Genomic DNA, 14,503 nt, shown 5'->3' with positions numbered 1-14,503 from the left:
CATATCAGTGATTGTGGTAATCAATCCACAAAGATAAGTAGTCTCGTAAAAACCTCTTCCCCTTTGAGAATGTTTCAAAACAAACATTTTAATTAGAGATATTGGTCCTATGGACCACTGCCTATTCAAATAAAATAACAATTAAACATATACATTTTGTTTTTTAAATGATCCTGTTTTCCTTTAATTAATAATATTAAGAACTACTTCTCCTTTTCCACAGTTTCAAGCTCGTACTTTGTGGCCCAACTGAGCTTGAGCCTCTCACTCTTTCATGATGCACTGATATATTGTCATTCTGATCTTTGGAAACAGTTGGGGATATAGCTCAGTGGTAGAGCATTTGACTGCAGATCAAGAGGTCCCTGGTTCAAATCCGGGTGTCCCCTAAACCTATTTTGGTTTTGGTGTTTGTTGCTGGGATCTTTCATAAAGTCCCTATGGATCACCATTGACAGAGTCAGTGTTCAGTTGGATCTTATACTTTATTAGCATTACAGTGTCACTGCTCAAAACCTGGGAATAAATGCATTTTTACACAGGGCGTGGGAACTTTCTGAAACATCATTGATTTATTTTGGAATCCGGCTCTTCCTTTCACAGCTTCAAGCAAAGAGAATCACTATGAAAACAATTGAAAACTTTGTTATACAGTTTGGTGCTTCCTTGTAGCGCACTAAAGAAATGGCATAGTATACTCGGCAGCGCTGCAGTCAATCTATTTCTCATTTAACTTGTGTCCTCAGTCTTACATATATTCCTCCTCTCCTCTGTGCATACAAAATATGTGTTTGTTTAAAGCACTTCATTCTTGTGCAACGTAGAAACTATTTAATTTCTCCTTAAAACCTCTGCCTAAGTGCAAAATGTATGAACCCTCGTTGCAGATGAAAAAAAGGCTGGCTCGAAGACTCAGGCCATTTTCGAACACAAAATGGTCTTTTCTGATATATTAAATTGATGGTACTTGAAAGGGACGTTTGGGTGTACCTTCCAAATACCAAATTGCAGTGGTATGTAGAAATGTTTTTCGTCCATCATTTGGCCCAAAACAATCATACTTCACCACCATCTCGGTGATTGTGGTAACCAATCCGCGAAAGGATAAGGCGTCCCGTAAAAACCTCTTCCCCTTTGAGAATGTTTCAAAACAAGCATTTTATGTACAGGCATTGGTCCTATGGACCACTGCCTGTTCAAATAAAATAACAATGAAACATATAAATATTTTTTTTAAACGATCCCGTTTTCCTTCAATAAATAATATTAAGAACTACTTCTCCTGTTCCACAGTTTCAAGCTTGTACTTTCCGGCCCAACTGAGCATGATGCTCACACTCTTTCATGAGGTACTGATATATTTTCATTCCGACTCTCACAAACAGGTGCGGATATAGCTCAGTGGTAGAGCATTTGACTGCAGATCAAGAGGTCCCTGGTTCAAATCCAGGTGTCCCCTTGGCCTGTTTTGGTTCTTGTGTTTGTAGCTGGGACTTTTCATGAAACCCCTTTGGATCATCATTGACAGAGTCAGTGTTCGCTTGGATCTTACACTTTAACAGCATTACAATGTCACTACTCAAAACCTGAGAGTAAATGCATTTTTATACAGGGCTCGGTATTCCGTATGGGAAATGTCTGAAAAAGCATTGATTTATTTTGGAATCTGGCTCTTCCTTTCACAGCACCAAACAAAGGGAATGGACTATGAATGCAATTGGCAACTTTGTTTTACAGTTTAGTGCTTCCTTCAATCGCACTACAGAAATTGCATAGAAAAGTGGGCAGCAATGCAGTCAATCTATTCCTCATTTAACCTGTGTCCTCAGTCTTACATGTATTCCACCTCTTCTCTGTGCATACAAAGTATGTGTTTGTTTGAAGCACTTCATTTTTGTGCAATGCATAATCTATTTACTTTCTACTAAAAAACGCTGCCCACGTACAAGATGTACGAACCCTAGTTGCAGGTGCAAGCAGGCTGGTCTGAGAAACCAGGCCATTTGCGAACACAAAATAGCTTTTTCTGATGTATTAAATCGAAGGTACATGAAAGGGGTGTTTGGTTGTACCTTCAAATACCAAATTGTAGTGGTATGCAGAAATGTTTTTTCACCGTAATTTGGCCCAAAACAATCATACTTCACCACCATATCAGTGATTGTGGTAATCAATCCACAAAGATAAGTAGTCTCGTAAAAACCTCTTCCCCTTTGAGAATGTTTCAAAACAAACATTTTAATTAGAGATATTGGTCCTATGGACCACTGCCTATTCAAATAAAATAACAATTAAACATATACATTTTGTTTTTTAAATGATCCTGTTTTCCTTTAATTAATAATATTAAGAACTACTTCTTTTCCACAGTTTCAAGCTCGTACTTTGTGGCCCAACTGAGCTTGAGCCTCTCACTCTTTCATGATGTACTGATATATTGTCATTCTGATCTTTGAAAACAGTTGGGGATATAGCTCAGTGGTAGAGCATTTGACTGCAGATCAAGAGGTCCCTGGTTCAAATCCGGGTGTCCCCTAAACCTATTTTGGTTTTGGTGTTTGTTGCTGGGATCTTTCATAAAGTCCCTATGGATCACCATTGACAGAGTCAGTGTTCAGTTGGATCTTATACTTTATTAGCATTACAGTGTCACTGCTCAAAACCTGGGAATAAATGCATTTTTACACAGGGCGTGGGAACTTTCTGAAACATCATTGATTTATTTTGGAATCCGGCTCTTCCTTTCACAGCTTCAAGCAAAGAGAATCACTATGAAAACAATTGAAAACTTTGTTATACAGTTTGGTGCTTCCTTGTAGCGCACTAAAGAAATGGCATAGTATACTCGGCAGCGCTGCAGTCAATCTATTTCTCATTTAACTTGTGTCCTCAGTCTTACATATATTCCTCCTCTCCTCTGTGCATACAAAATATGTGTTTGTTTAAAGCACTTCATTCTTGTGCAACGTAGAAACTATTTAATTTCTCCTTAAAACCTCTGCCTAAGTGCAAAATGTATGAACCCTCTTTGCAGATGAAAAAAAGGCTGGCTCGAAGACTCAGGCCATTTTCGAACACAAAATGGTCTTTTCTGATATATTAAATTGATGGTACTTGAAAGGGACGTTTGGGTGTACCTTCCAAATACCAAATTGCAGTGGTATGTAGAAATGTTTTTCGTCCATCATTTGGCCCAAAACAATCATACTTCACCACCATCTCGGTGATTGTGGTAACCAATCCGCGAAAGGATAAGGCGTCCCGTAAAAACCTCTTCCCCTTTGAGAATGTTTCAAAACAAGCATTTTATGTACAGGCATTGGTCCTATGGACCACTGCCTGTTCAAATAAAATAACAATGAAACATATAAATATTTTTTTTAAACGATCCCGTTTTCCTTCAATAAATAATATTAAGAACTACTTCTCCTGTTCCACAGTTTCGAGCTTGTACTTTCCGGCCCAACTGAGCATGATGCTCACACTCTTTCATGAGGTACTGATATATTTTCATTCCGACTCTCGCAAACAGGTGGGGATATAGCTCAGTGGTAGAGCATTTGACTGCAGATCAAGAGGTCCCTGGTTCAAATCCAGGTGTCCCCTTGGCCTGTTTTGGTTCTTGTGTTTGTAGCTGGGACTTTTCATGAAACCCCTTTGGATCATCATTGACAGAGTCAGTGTTCGCTTGGATCTTACACTTTAACAGCATTACAATGTCACTGCTCAAAACCTGAGAGTAAATGCATTTTTATACAGGGCTCGGTATTCCGTATGGGAAATGTCTGAAAAAGCATTGATTTATTTTGGAATCTGGCTCTTCCTTTCACAGCACCAAACAAAGGGAATGGACTATGAAAGCAATTGGCAACTTTGTTTTACAGTTTAGTGCTTCCTTCAATCGCACTACAGAAATTGCATAGAAAAGTGGGCAGCAATGCAGTCAATCTATTCCTCATTTAACCTGTGTCCTCAGTCTTACATGTATTCCACCTCTTCTCTGTGCATACAAAGTATGTGTTTGTTTGAAGCACTTCATTTTTGTGCAATGCATAATCTATTTACTTTCTACTAAAATACGCTGCCCACGTACAAGATGTACGAACCCTAGTTGCAGGTGCAAGCAGGCTGGTCTGAGAAACCAGGCCATTTGCGAACACAAAATAGCTTTTTCTGATGTATTAAATCGAAGGTACATGAAAGGGGTGTTTGGTTGTACCTTCAAATACCAAATTGTAGTGGTATGCAGAAATGTTTTTTCACCGTAATTTGGCCCAAAACAATCATACTTCACCACCATATCAGTGATTGTGGTAATCAATCCACAAAGATAAGTAGTCTCGTAAAAACCTCTTCCCCTTTGAGAATGTTTCAAAACAAACATTTTAATTACAGATATTGGTCCTATGGACCACTGCCTATTCAAATAAAATAACAATTAAACATATACATTTTGTTTTTTAAATGATCCTGTTTTCCTTTAATTAATAATATTAAGAACTACTTCTCCTTTTCCACAGTTTCAAGCTCGTACTTTGTGGCCCAACTGAGCTTGAGCCTCTCACTCTTTCATGATGTACTGATATATTGTCATTCTGATCTTTGAAAACAGTTCGGGATATAGCTCAGTGGTAGAGCATTTGACTGCAGATCAAGAGGTCCCTGGTTTAAATCCGGGTGTCCCCTAAACCTATTTTGGTTTTGGTGATTGTAGCTGGGATCTTTCATAAAGTCACTATGGATCACCATTGACAGAGTCAGTGTTCAGTTGGATCTTATACTTTATTAGTATTACAGTGTCACTGCTCAAAACCTGGGAATAAATGCATTTTTACACAGGGCGTGGGAACTTTCTGAAACATCATTGATTTATTTTGGAATCCGGCTCTTCCTTTCACAGCTTCAAGCAAAGAGAATCACTATGAAAACAATTGAAAATTTTGTTATACAGTTTGGTGCTTCCTTGTAGCGCACTAAAGAAATGGCATAGTATACTCGGCAGCGCTGCAGTCAATCTTTTTCTCATTTAACCTGTGTCCTCAGTCTTACATATATTCCTCCTCTCCTCTGTGCATACAAAATATGTGTTTGTTTAAAGCACTTCATTCTTGTGCAACGTAGAAACTATTTAATTTCTCCTTAAAACCTCTGCCTACGTGCAAAATGTATGAACCCTCGTTGCAGATGAAAAAAGGCTGGCTCGAAGACTCAGGCCATTTTCGAACACAAAATGGCCTTTTCTGATATATTAAATTGATGGTACTTGAAAGGGACGTTTGGGTGTACCTTCCAAATACCAAATTGCAGTGGTATGTAGAAATGTTTTTCGTCCATCATTTGGCCCAAAACAATCATACTTCACCACCATCTCGGTGATTGTGGTAACCAATCCGCGAAAGGATAAGGCGTCCCGTAAAAACCTCTTCCCCTTTGAGAATGTTTCAAAACAAGCATTTTATGTACAGGCATTGGTCCTATGGACCACTGCCTGTTCAAATAAAATAACAATGAAACATATAAATATTTTTTTTAAACGATCCCGTTTTCCTTCAATAAATAATATTAAGAACTACTTCTCCTGTTCCACAGTTTCAAGCTTGTACTTTCCGGCCCAACTGAGCATGATGCTCACACTCTTTCATGAGGTACTGATATATTTTCATTCCGACTCTCACAAACAGGTGGGGATATAGCTCAGTGGTAGAGCATTTGACTGCAGATCAAGTGGTCCCTGGTTCAAATCCAGGTGTCCCCTTGGCCTGTTTTGGTTCTTGTGTTTGTAGCTGGGACTTTTCATAAAACCCCTTTGGATCATCATTGACAGAGTCAGTGTTCGCTTGGATCTTACACTTTAACAGCATTACAATGTCACTGCTCAAAACCTGAGAGTAAATGCATTTTTATACAGGGCTCGGTATTCCGTATGGGAAATGTCTGAAAAAGCATTGATTTATTTTGGAATCTGGCTCTTCCTTTCACAGCACCAAACAAAGGGAATGGACTATGAAAGCAATTGGCAACTTTGTTTTACAGTTTAGTGCTTCCTTCAATCGCACTACAGAAATTGCATAGAAAAGTGGGCAGCAATGCAGTCAATCTATTCCTCATTTAACCTGTGTCCTCAGTCTTACATGTATTCCACCTCTTCTCTGTGCATACAAAGTATGTGTTTGTTTGAAGCACTTCATTTTTGTGCAATGCATAATCTATTTACTTTCTACTAAAATACGCTGCCCACGTACAAGATGTACGAACCCTAGTTGCAGGTGCAAGCAGGCTGGTCTGAGAAACCAGGCCATTTGCGAACACAAAATAGCTTTTTCTGATGTATTAAATCGAAGGTACATGAAAGGGGTGTTTGGTTGTACCTTCAAATACCAAATTGTAGTGGTATGCAGAAATGTTTTTTCACCGTAATTTGGCCCAAAACAATCATACTTCACCACCATATCAGTGATTGTGGTAATCAATCCACAAAGATAAGTAGTCTCGTAAAAACCTGTTCCTCTTTGAGAATGTTTCAAAACAAACATTTTAATTACAGATATTGGTCCTATGGACCACTGCCTATTCAAATAAAATAACAATTAAACATATACATTTTGTTTTTTAAATGATCCTGTTTTCCTTTAATTAATAATATTAAGAACTACTTCTCCTTTTCCACAGTTTCAAGCTCGTACTTTGTGGCCCAACTGAGCTTGAGCCTCTCACTCTTTCATGATGTACTGTTATATTGTCATTCTGATCTTTGAAACCAGTTGGGGATATAGCTCAGTGGTAGAGCATTTGACTGCAGATCAAGAGGTTCCTGGTTCAAATCCGGGTGTTCCCTAAACCTATTTTGGTTCTGGTGTTTGTAGCTAGGATCTTTCATAAAGTCCCTTTGGATCACCATTGACAGAGTCAGTGTTCAGTTGGATCTTATACTTTATTAGCATTACAGTGTCACTGCTCAAAACCTGGGAATAAATGCATTTTTACACAGGGCGTGGGAACTTTCTGAAACATCATTGATTTATTTTGGAATCCGGCTCTTCCTTTCACAGCTTCAAGCAAAGAGAATCACTATGAAAACAATTGAAAATTTTGTTATACAGTTTGGTGCTTCCTTGTAGCGCACTAAAGAAATGGCATAGTATACTCGGCAGCGCTGCAGTCAATCTTTTTCTCATTTAACCTGTGTCCTCAGTCTTACATATATTCCTCCTCTCTGCATACAAAATATGTGTTTGTTTAAAGCACTTCATTCTTGTGCAACGTAGAAACTATTTAATTTCTCCTTAAAACCTCTGCCTACGTGCAAAATGTATGAACCCTCGTTGCAGATGAAAAAAGGCTGGCTCGAAGACTCAGGCCATTTTCGAACACAAAATGGCCTTTTCTGATATATTAAATTGATGGTACTTGAAAGGGACGTTTGGGTGTACCTTCCAAATACCAAATTGCAGTGGTATGTAGAAATGTTTTTCGTCCATCATTTGGCCCAAAACAATCATACTTCACCACCATCTCGGTGATTGTGGTAACCAATCCGCGAAAGGATAAGGCGTCCCGTAAAAACCTCTTCCCCTTTGAGAATGTTTCAAAACAAGCATTTTATGTACAGGCATTGGTCCTATGGACCACTGCCTGTTCAAATAAAATAACAATGAAACATATAAATATTTTTTTTAAACGATCCCGTTTTCCTTCAATAAATAATATTAAGAACTACTTCTCCTGTTCCACAGTTTCAAGCTTGTACTTTCCGGCCCAACTGAGCATGATGCTCACACTCTTTCATGAGGTACTGATATATTTTCATTTCGACTCTCACAAACAGGTGGGGATATAGCTCAGTGGTAGAGCATTTGACTGCAGATCAAGAGGTCCCTGGTTCAAATCCAGGTGTCCCCTTGGCCTGTTTTGGTTCTTGTGTTTGTAGCTGGGACTTTTCATAAAACCCCTTTGGATCATCATTGACAGAGTCAGTGTTCGCTTGGATCTTACACTTTAACAGCATTACAATGTCACTGCTCAAAACCTGAGAGTAAATGCATTTTTATACAGGGCTCGGTATTCCGTATGGGAAATGTCTGAAAAAGCATTGATTTATTTTGGAATCTGGCTCTTCCTTTCACAGCACCAAACAAAGGGAATGGACTATGAAAGCAATTGGCAACTTTGTTTTACAGTTTAGTGCTTCCTTCAATCGCACTACAGAAATTGCATAGAAAAGTGGGCAGCAATGCAGTCAATCTATTCCTCATTTAACCTGTGTCCTCAGTCTTACATGTATTCCACCTCTTCTCTGTGCATACAAAGTATGTGTTTGTTTGAAGCACTTCATTTTTGTGCAATGCATAATCTATTTACTTTCTACTAAAATACGCTGCCCACGTACAAGATGTACGAACCCTAGTTGCAGGTGCAAGCAGGCTGGTCTGAGAAACCAGGCCATTTGCGAACACAAAATAGCTTTTTCTGATGTATTAAATCGAAGGTACATGAAAGGGGTGTTTGGTTGTACCTTCAAATACCAAATTGTAGTGGTATGCAGAAATGTTTTTTCACCGTAATTTGGCCCAAAACAATCATACTTCACCACCATATCAGTGATTGTGGTAATCAATCCACAAAGATAAGTAGTCTCGTAAAAACCTGTTCCTCTTTGAGAATGTTTCAAAACAAACATTTTAATTACAGATATTGGTCCTATGGACCACTGCCTATTCAAATAAAATAACAATTAAACATATACATTTTGTTTTTTAAATGATCCTGTTTTCCTTTAATTAATAATATTAAGAACTACTTCTCCTTTTCCACAGTTTCAAGCTCGTACTTTGTGGCCCAACTGAGCTTGAGCCTCTCACTCTTTCATGATGTACTGTTATATTGTCATTCTGATCTTTGAAACCAGTTGGGGATATAGCTCAGTGGTAGAGCATTTGACTGCAGATCAAGAGGTTCCTGGTTCAAATCCGGGTGTTCCCTAAACCTATTTTGGTTCTGGTGTTTGTAGCTAGGATCTTTCATAAAGTCCCTTTGGATCACCATTGACAGAGTCAGTGTTCAGTTGGATCTTATACTTTATTAGCATTACAGTGTCACTGCTCAAAACCTGGGAATAAATGCATTTTTACACAGGGCGTGGGAACTTTCTGAAACATCATTGATTTATTTTGGAATCCGGCTCTTCCTTTCACAGCTTCAAACAAAGAGAATGACTATGAAAACAATTGAAAACTTTGATATACAGTTTGGTGCTTCCTTGTAGCGCACTAAAGAAATGGCATAGTATACTCGGCAGCGCTGCAGTCAATCTATTTCTCATTTAACATGTGTCCTCAGTCTTACATATATTCCTCCTCTCCTCTGTGCATACAAAATATGTGTTTGTTTAAAGCACTTCATTCTTGTGCAACGTAGAAACTATTTAATTTCTCCTTAAAACCTCTGCCTACGTGCAAAATGTATGAACCCTCGTTGCAGATGAAAAAAGGCTGGCTCGAAGACTCAGGCCATTTTCGAACACAAAATGGCCTTTTCTGATATATTAAATTGATGGTACTTGAAAGGGACGTTTGGGTGTACCTTCCAAATACCAAATTGCAGTGGTATGTAGAAATGTTTTTCGTCCATCATTTGGCCCAAAACAATCATACTTCACCACCATCTCGGTGATTGTGGTAACCAATCCTCGAAAGGATAAGGCGTCCCGTAAAAACCTCTTCCCCTTTGAGAATGTTTCAAAACAAGCATTTTATGTACAGGCATTGGTCCTATGGACCACTGCCTGTTCAAATAAAATAACAATGAAACATATAAATATATTTTTTAAACGATCCCGTTTTCCTTCAATAAATAATATTAAGAACTACTTCTCCTGTTCCACAGTTTCAAGCTTGTACTTTCCGGCCCAACTGAGCATGATGCTCACACTCTTTCATGAGGTACTGATATATTTTCATTCCGACTCGCACAAACAGGTGGGGGTATAGCTCAGTGGTAGAGCATTTGACTGCAGATCAAGAGGTCCCTGGTTCAAATCCAGGTGTCCCCTTGGCCTGTTTTGGTTCTTGTGTTTGTAGCTGGGACTTTTCATAAAACCCCTTTGGATCATCATTGACAGAGTCAGTGTTCGCTTGGATCTTACACTTTAACAGCATTACAATGTCACTGCTCAAAACCTGAGAGTAAATGCATTTTAATACAGGGCTCGGTATTCCGTATGGGAAATGTCTGAAAAAGCATTGATTTATTTTGGAATCTGGCTCTTCCTTTCACAGCACCAAACAAAGGGAATGGACTATGAAAGCAATTGGCAACTTTGTTTTACAGTTTAGTGCTTCCTTCAATCGCACTACAGAAATTGCATAGAAAAGTGGGCAGCAATGCAGTCAATCTATTCCTCATTTAACCTGTGTCCTCAGTCTTACATGTATTCCACCTCTTCTCTGTGCATACAAAGTATGTGTTTGTTTGAAGCACTTCATTTTTGTGCAATGCATAATCTATTTACTTTCTACTAAAAAACGCTGCCCACGTACAAGATGTACGAACCCTAGTTGCAGGTGCAAGCAGGCTGGTCTGAGAAACCAGGCCATTTGCGAACACAAAATAGCTTTTTCTGATGTATTAAATCGAAGGTACATGAAAGGGGTGTTTGGTTGTACCTTCAAATACCAAATTGTAGTGGTATGCAGAAATGTTTTTTCACCGTAATTTGGCCCAAAACAATCATACTTCACCACCATATCAGTGATTGTGGTAATCAATCCACAAAGATAAGTAGTCTCGTAAAAACCTGTTCCTCTTTGAGAATGTTTCAAAACAAACATTTTAATTACAGATATTGGTCCTATGGACCACTGCCTATTCAAATAAAATAACAATTAAACATATACATTTTGTTTTTTAAATGATCCTGTTTTCCTTTAATTAATAATATTAAGAACTACTTCTCCTTTTCCACAGTTTCAAGCTCGTACTTTGTGGCCCAACTGAGCTTGAGCCTCTCACTCTTTCATGATGTACTGTTATATTGTCATTCTGATCTTTGAAACCAGTTGGGGATATAGCTCAGTGGTAGAGCATTTGACTGCAGATCAAGAGGTCCCTGGTTCAAATGCGGGTGTTCCCTAAACCTATTTTGGTTCTGGTGTTTGTAGCTAGGATCTTTCATAAAGTCCCTTTGGATCACCATTGACAGAGTCAGTGTTCAGTTGGATCTTATACTTTATTAGCATTACAGTGTCACTGCTCAAAACCTGGGAATAAATGCATTTTTACACAGGGCGTGGGAACTTTCTGAAACATCATTGATTTATTTTGGAATCCGGCTCTTCCTTTCACAGCTTCAAACAAAGAGAATGACTATGAAAACAATTGAAAACTTTGATATACAGTTTGGTGCTTCCTTGTAGCGCACTAAAGAAATGGCATAGTATACTCGGCAGCGCTGCAGTCAATCTATTTCTCATTTAACATGTGTCCTCAGTCTTACATATATTCCTCCTCTCCTCTGTGCATACAAAATATGTGTTTGTTTAAAGCACTTCATTCTTGTGCAACGTAGAAACTATTTAATTTCTCCTTAAAACCTCTGCCTACGTGCAAAATGTATGAACCCTCGTTGCAGATGAAAAAAGGCTGGCTCGAAGACTCAGGCCATTTTCGAACACAAAATGGCCTTTTCTGATATATTAAATTGATGGTACTTGAAAGGGACGTTTGGGTGTACCTTCCAAATACCAAATTGCAGTGGTATGTAGAAATGTTTTTCGTCCATCATTTGGCCCAAAACAATCATACTTCACCACCATCTCGGTGATTGTGGTAACCAATCCTCGAAAGGATAAGGCGTCCCGTAAAAACCTCTTCCCCTTTGAGAATGTTTCAAAACAAGCATTTTATGTACAGGCATTGGTCCTATGGACCACTGCCTGTTCAAATAAAATAACAATGAAACATATAAATATATTTTTTAAACGATCCCGTTTTCCTTCAATAAATAATATTAAGAACTACTTCTCCTGTTCCACAGTTTCAAGCTTGTACTTTCCGGCCCAACTGAGCATGATGCTCACACTCTTTCATGAGGTACTGATATATTTTCATTCCGACTCGCACAAACAGGTGGGGGTATAGCTCAGTGGTAGAGCATTTGACTGCAGATCAAGAGGTCCCTGGTTCAAATCCAGGTGTCCCCTTGGCCTGTTTTGGTTCTTGTGTTTGTAGCTGGGACTTTTCATAAAACCCCTTTGGATCATCATTGACAGAGTCAGTGTTCGCTTGGATCTTACACTTTAACAGCATTACAATGTCACTGCTCAAAACCTGAGAGTAAATGCATTTTAATACAGGGCTCGGTATTCCGTATGGGAAATGTCTGAAAAAGCATTGATTTATTTTGGAATCTGGCTCTTCCTTTCACAGCACCAAACAAAGGGAATGGACTATGAAAGCAATTGGCAACTTTGTTTTACAGTTTAGTGCTTCCTTCAATCGCACTACAGAAATTGCATAGAAAAGTGGGCAGCAATGCAGTCAATCTATTCCTCATTTAACCTGTGTCCTCAGTCTTACATGTATTCCACCTCTTCTCTGTGCATACAAAGTATGTGTTTGTTTGAAGCACTTCATTTTTGTGCAATGCATAATCTATTTACTTTCTACTAAAAAACGCTGCCCACGTACAAGATGTACGAACCCTAGTTGCAGGTGCAAGCAGGCTGGTCTGAGAAACCAGGCCATTTGCGAACACAAAATAGCTTTTTCTGATGTATTAAATCGAAGGTACATGAAAGGGGTGTTTGGTTGTACCTTCAAATACCAAATTGTAGTGGTATGCAGAAATGTTTTTTCACCGTAATTTGGCCCAAAACAATCATACTTCACCACCATATCAGTGATTGTGGTAATCAATCCACAAAGATAAGTAGTCTCGTAAAAACCTCTTCCCCTTTGAGAATGTTTCAAAACAAGCATTTTAATTAGAGATATTGGTCCTATGGACCACTGCCTATTCAAATAAAATAACAATTAAACATATACATTTTGTTTTTTAAATGATCCTGTTTTCCTTTAATTAATAATATTAAGAACTACTTCTCCTTTTCCACAGTTTCAAGCTCGTACTTTGTGGCCCAACTGAGCTTGAGCCTCTCACTCTTTCATGATGTACTGATATATTGTCATTCTGATCTTTGAAAACAGTTGGGGATATAGCTCAGTGGTAGAGCATTTGACTGCAGATCAAGAGGTCCCTGGTTCAAATCCGGGTGTCCCCTAAACCTATTTTGGTTTTGGTGTTTGTTGCTGGGATCTTTCATAAAGTCCCTATGGATCACCATTGACAGAGTCAGTGTTCAGTTGGATCTTATACTTTATTAGCATTACAGTGTCACTGCTCAAAACCTGGGAATAAATGCATTTTTACACAGGGCGTGGGAACTTTCTGAAACATCATTGATTTATTTTGGAATCCGGCTCTTCCTTTCACAGCTTCAAGCAAAGAGAATCACTATGAAAACAATTGAAAACTTTGTTATACAGTTTGGTGCTTCCTTGTAGCGCACTAAAGAAATGGCATAGTATACTCGGCAGCGCTGCAGTCAATCTATTTCTCATTTAACCTGTGTCCTCAATCTTACATATATTCCTCCTCTCCTCTGTTCATACAAAATATGTGTTTGTTTAAAGCACTTCATTCTTGTGCAACGTAGAAACTATTTAATTTCTCCTTAAAACCTCTGCCTAAGTGCAAAATGTATGAACCCTCGTTGCAGATGAAAAAAGGCTGGCTCGAAGACTCAGGCCATTTTCGAACACAAAATGGTCTTTTCTGATATATTAAATTGATGGTACTTGAAAGGGACGTTTGGGTGTACCTTCCAAATACCAAATTGCAGTGGTATGTAGAAATGTTTTTCGTCCATCATTTGGCCCAAAACAATCATACTTCACCACCATCTCGGTGATTGTGGTAACCAATCCGCGAAAGGATAAGGCGTCCCGTAAAAACCTCTTCCCCTTTGAGAATGTTTCAAAACAAGCATTTTATGTACAGGCATTGGTCCTATGGACCACTGCCTGTTCAAATAAAATAACAATGAAACATATAAATATTTTTTTTAAACGATCCCGTTTTCCTTCAATAAATAATATTAAGAACTACTTCTCCTGTTCCACAGTTTCAAGCTTGTACTTTCCGGCCCAACTGAGCATGATGCTCACACTCTTTCATGAGGTACTGATATATTTTCATTCCGACTCTCACAAACAGGTGGGGATATAGCTCAGTGGTAGAGCATTTGACTGCAGATCAAGAGGTCCCTGGTTCAAATCCAGGTGTCCCTTTGGCCTGTTTTGGTTCTTGTGTTTGTAGCTGGGACTTTTCACGAAACCCCTTTGGATCATCATTGACAGAGTCAGTGTTCGCTTGGATCTTACACTTTAACAGCATTACAATGTCACTGCTCAAAACCTGAGAGTAAATGCATTTTTATACAGGGCT

At 38.7% G+C, this 14,503-nt stretch overlaps 11 non-coding genes across 11 annotated transcripts; all 11 read left to right on the top strand.

Moving 5' to 3' along the window:
* Window positions 1–317: 317 nt before the first annotated feature.
* Window positions 318–389, top strand: TRNAC-GCA (transfer RNA cysteine (anticodon GCA)). Its single transcript has one exon. It is a non-coding gene; the product is annotated as a tRNA-Cys (tRNA).
* Window positions 390–2,464: 2,075 nt separating this feature from the next.
* TRNAC-GCA (transfer RNA cysteine (anticodon GCA)) lies at window positions 2,465–2,536 on the top strand. The gene has a single exon. It is a non-coding gene; the product is annotated as a tRNA-Cys (tRNA).
* Window positions 2,537–3,534: 998 nt separating this feature from the next.
* Window positions 3,535–3,606, top strand: TRNAC-GCA (transfer RNA cysteine (anticodon GCA)). Its single transcript has one exon. It is a non-coding gene; the product is annotated as a tRNA-Cys (tRNA).
* Window positions 3,607–5,683: 2,077 nt separating this feature from the next.
* Window positions 5,684–5,755, top strand: TRNAC-GCA (transfer RNA cysteine (anticodon GCA)). Its single transcript has one exon. It is a non-coding gene; the product is annotated as a tRNA-Cys (tRNA).
* Window positions 5,756–6,763: 1,008 nt separating this feature from the next.
* TRNAC-GCA (transfer RNA cysteine (anticodon GCA)) lies at window positions 6,764–6,835 on the top strand. Its single transcript has one exon. It is a non-coding gene; the product is annotated as a tRNA-Cys (tRNA).
* A 992-nt stretch (window positions 6,836–7,827) lies between these two features.
* On the top strand, window positions 7,828–7,899 carry TRNAC-GCA (transfer RNA cysteine (anticodon GCA)). The gene has a single exon. It is a non-coding gene; the product is annotated as a tRNA-Cys (tRNA).
* Window positions 7,900–8,907: 1,008 nt separating this feature from the next.
* TRNAC-GCA (transfer RNA cysteine (anticodon GCA)) lies at window positions 8,908–8,979 on the top strand. The gene has a single exon. It is a non-coding gene; the product is annotated as a tRNA-Cys (tRNA).
* A 997-nt stretch (window positions 8,980–9,976) lies between these two features.
* TRNAC-GCA (transfer RNA cysteine (anticodon GCA)) lies at window positions 9,977–10,048 on the top strand. The gene has a single exon. It is a non-coding gene; the product is annotated as a tRNA-Cys (tRNA).
* A 2,077-nt stretch (window positions 10,049–12,125) lies between these two features.
* TRNAC-GCA (transfer RNA cysteine (anticodon GCA)) lies at window positions 12,126–12,197 on the top strand. Its single transcript has one exon. It is a non-coding gene; the product is annotated as a tRNA-Cys (tRNA).
* Window positions 12,198–13,205: 1,008 nt separating this feature from the next.
* On the top strand, window positions 13,206–13,277 carry TRNAC-GCA (transfer RNA cysteine (anticodon GCA)). The gene has a single exon. It is a non-coding gene; the product is annotated as a tRNA-Cys (tRNA).
* Window positions 13,278–14,274: 997 nt separating this feature from the next.
* Window positions 14,275–14,346, top strand: TRNAC-GCA (transfer RNA cysteine (anticodon GCA)). Its single transcript has one exon. It is a non-coding gene; the product is annotated as a tRNA-Cys (tRNA).
* The last annotated feature ends 157 nt before the right edge of the window (window positions 14,347–14,503 follow it).

Source organism: Triturus cristatus, chromosome 4_1, assembly GCF_964204655.1.
Source record: "Triturus cristatus chromosome 4_1, aTriCri1.1, whole genome shotgun sequence".
In the NCBI taxonomy this organism is placed as follows: Eukaryota; Metazoa; Chordata; class Amphibia; order Caudata; family Salamandridae; genus Triturus; species Triturus cristatus.
This window is presented reverse-complemented; position numbering and strand designations above follow the sequence as displayed.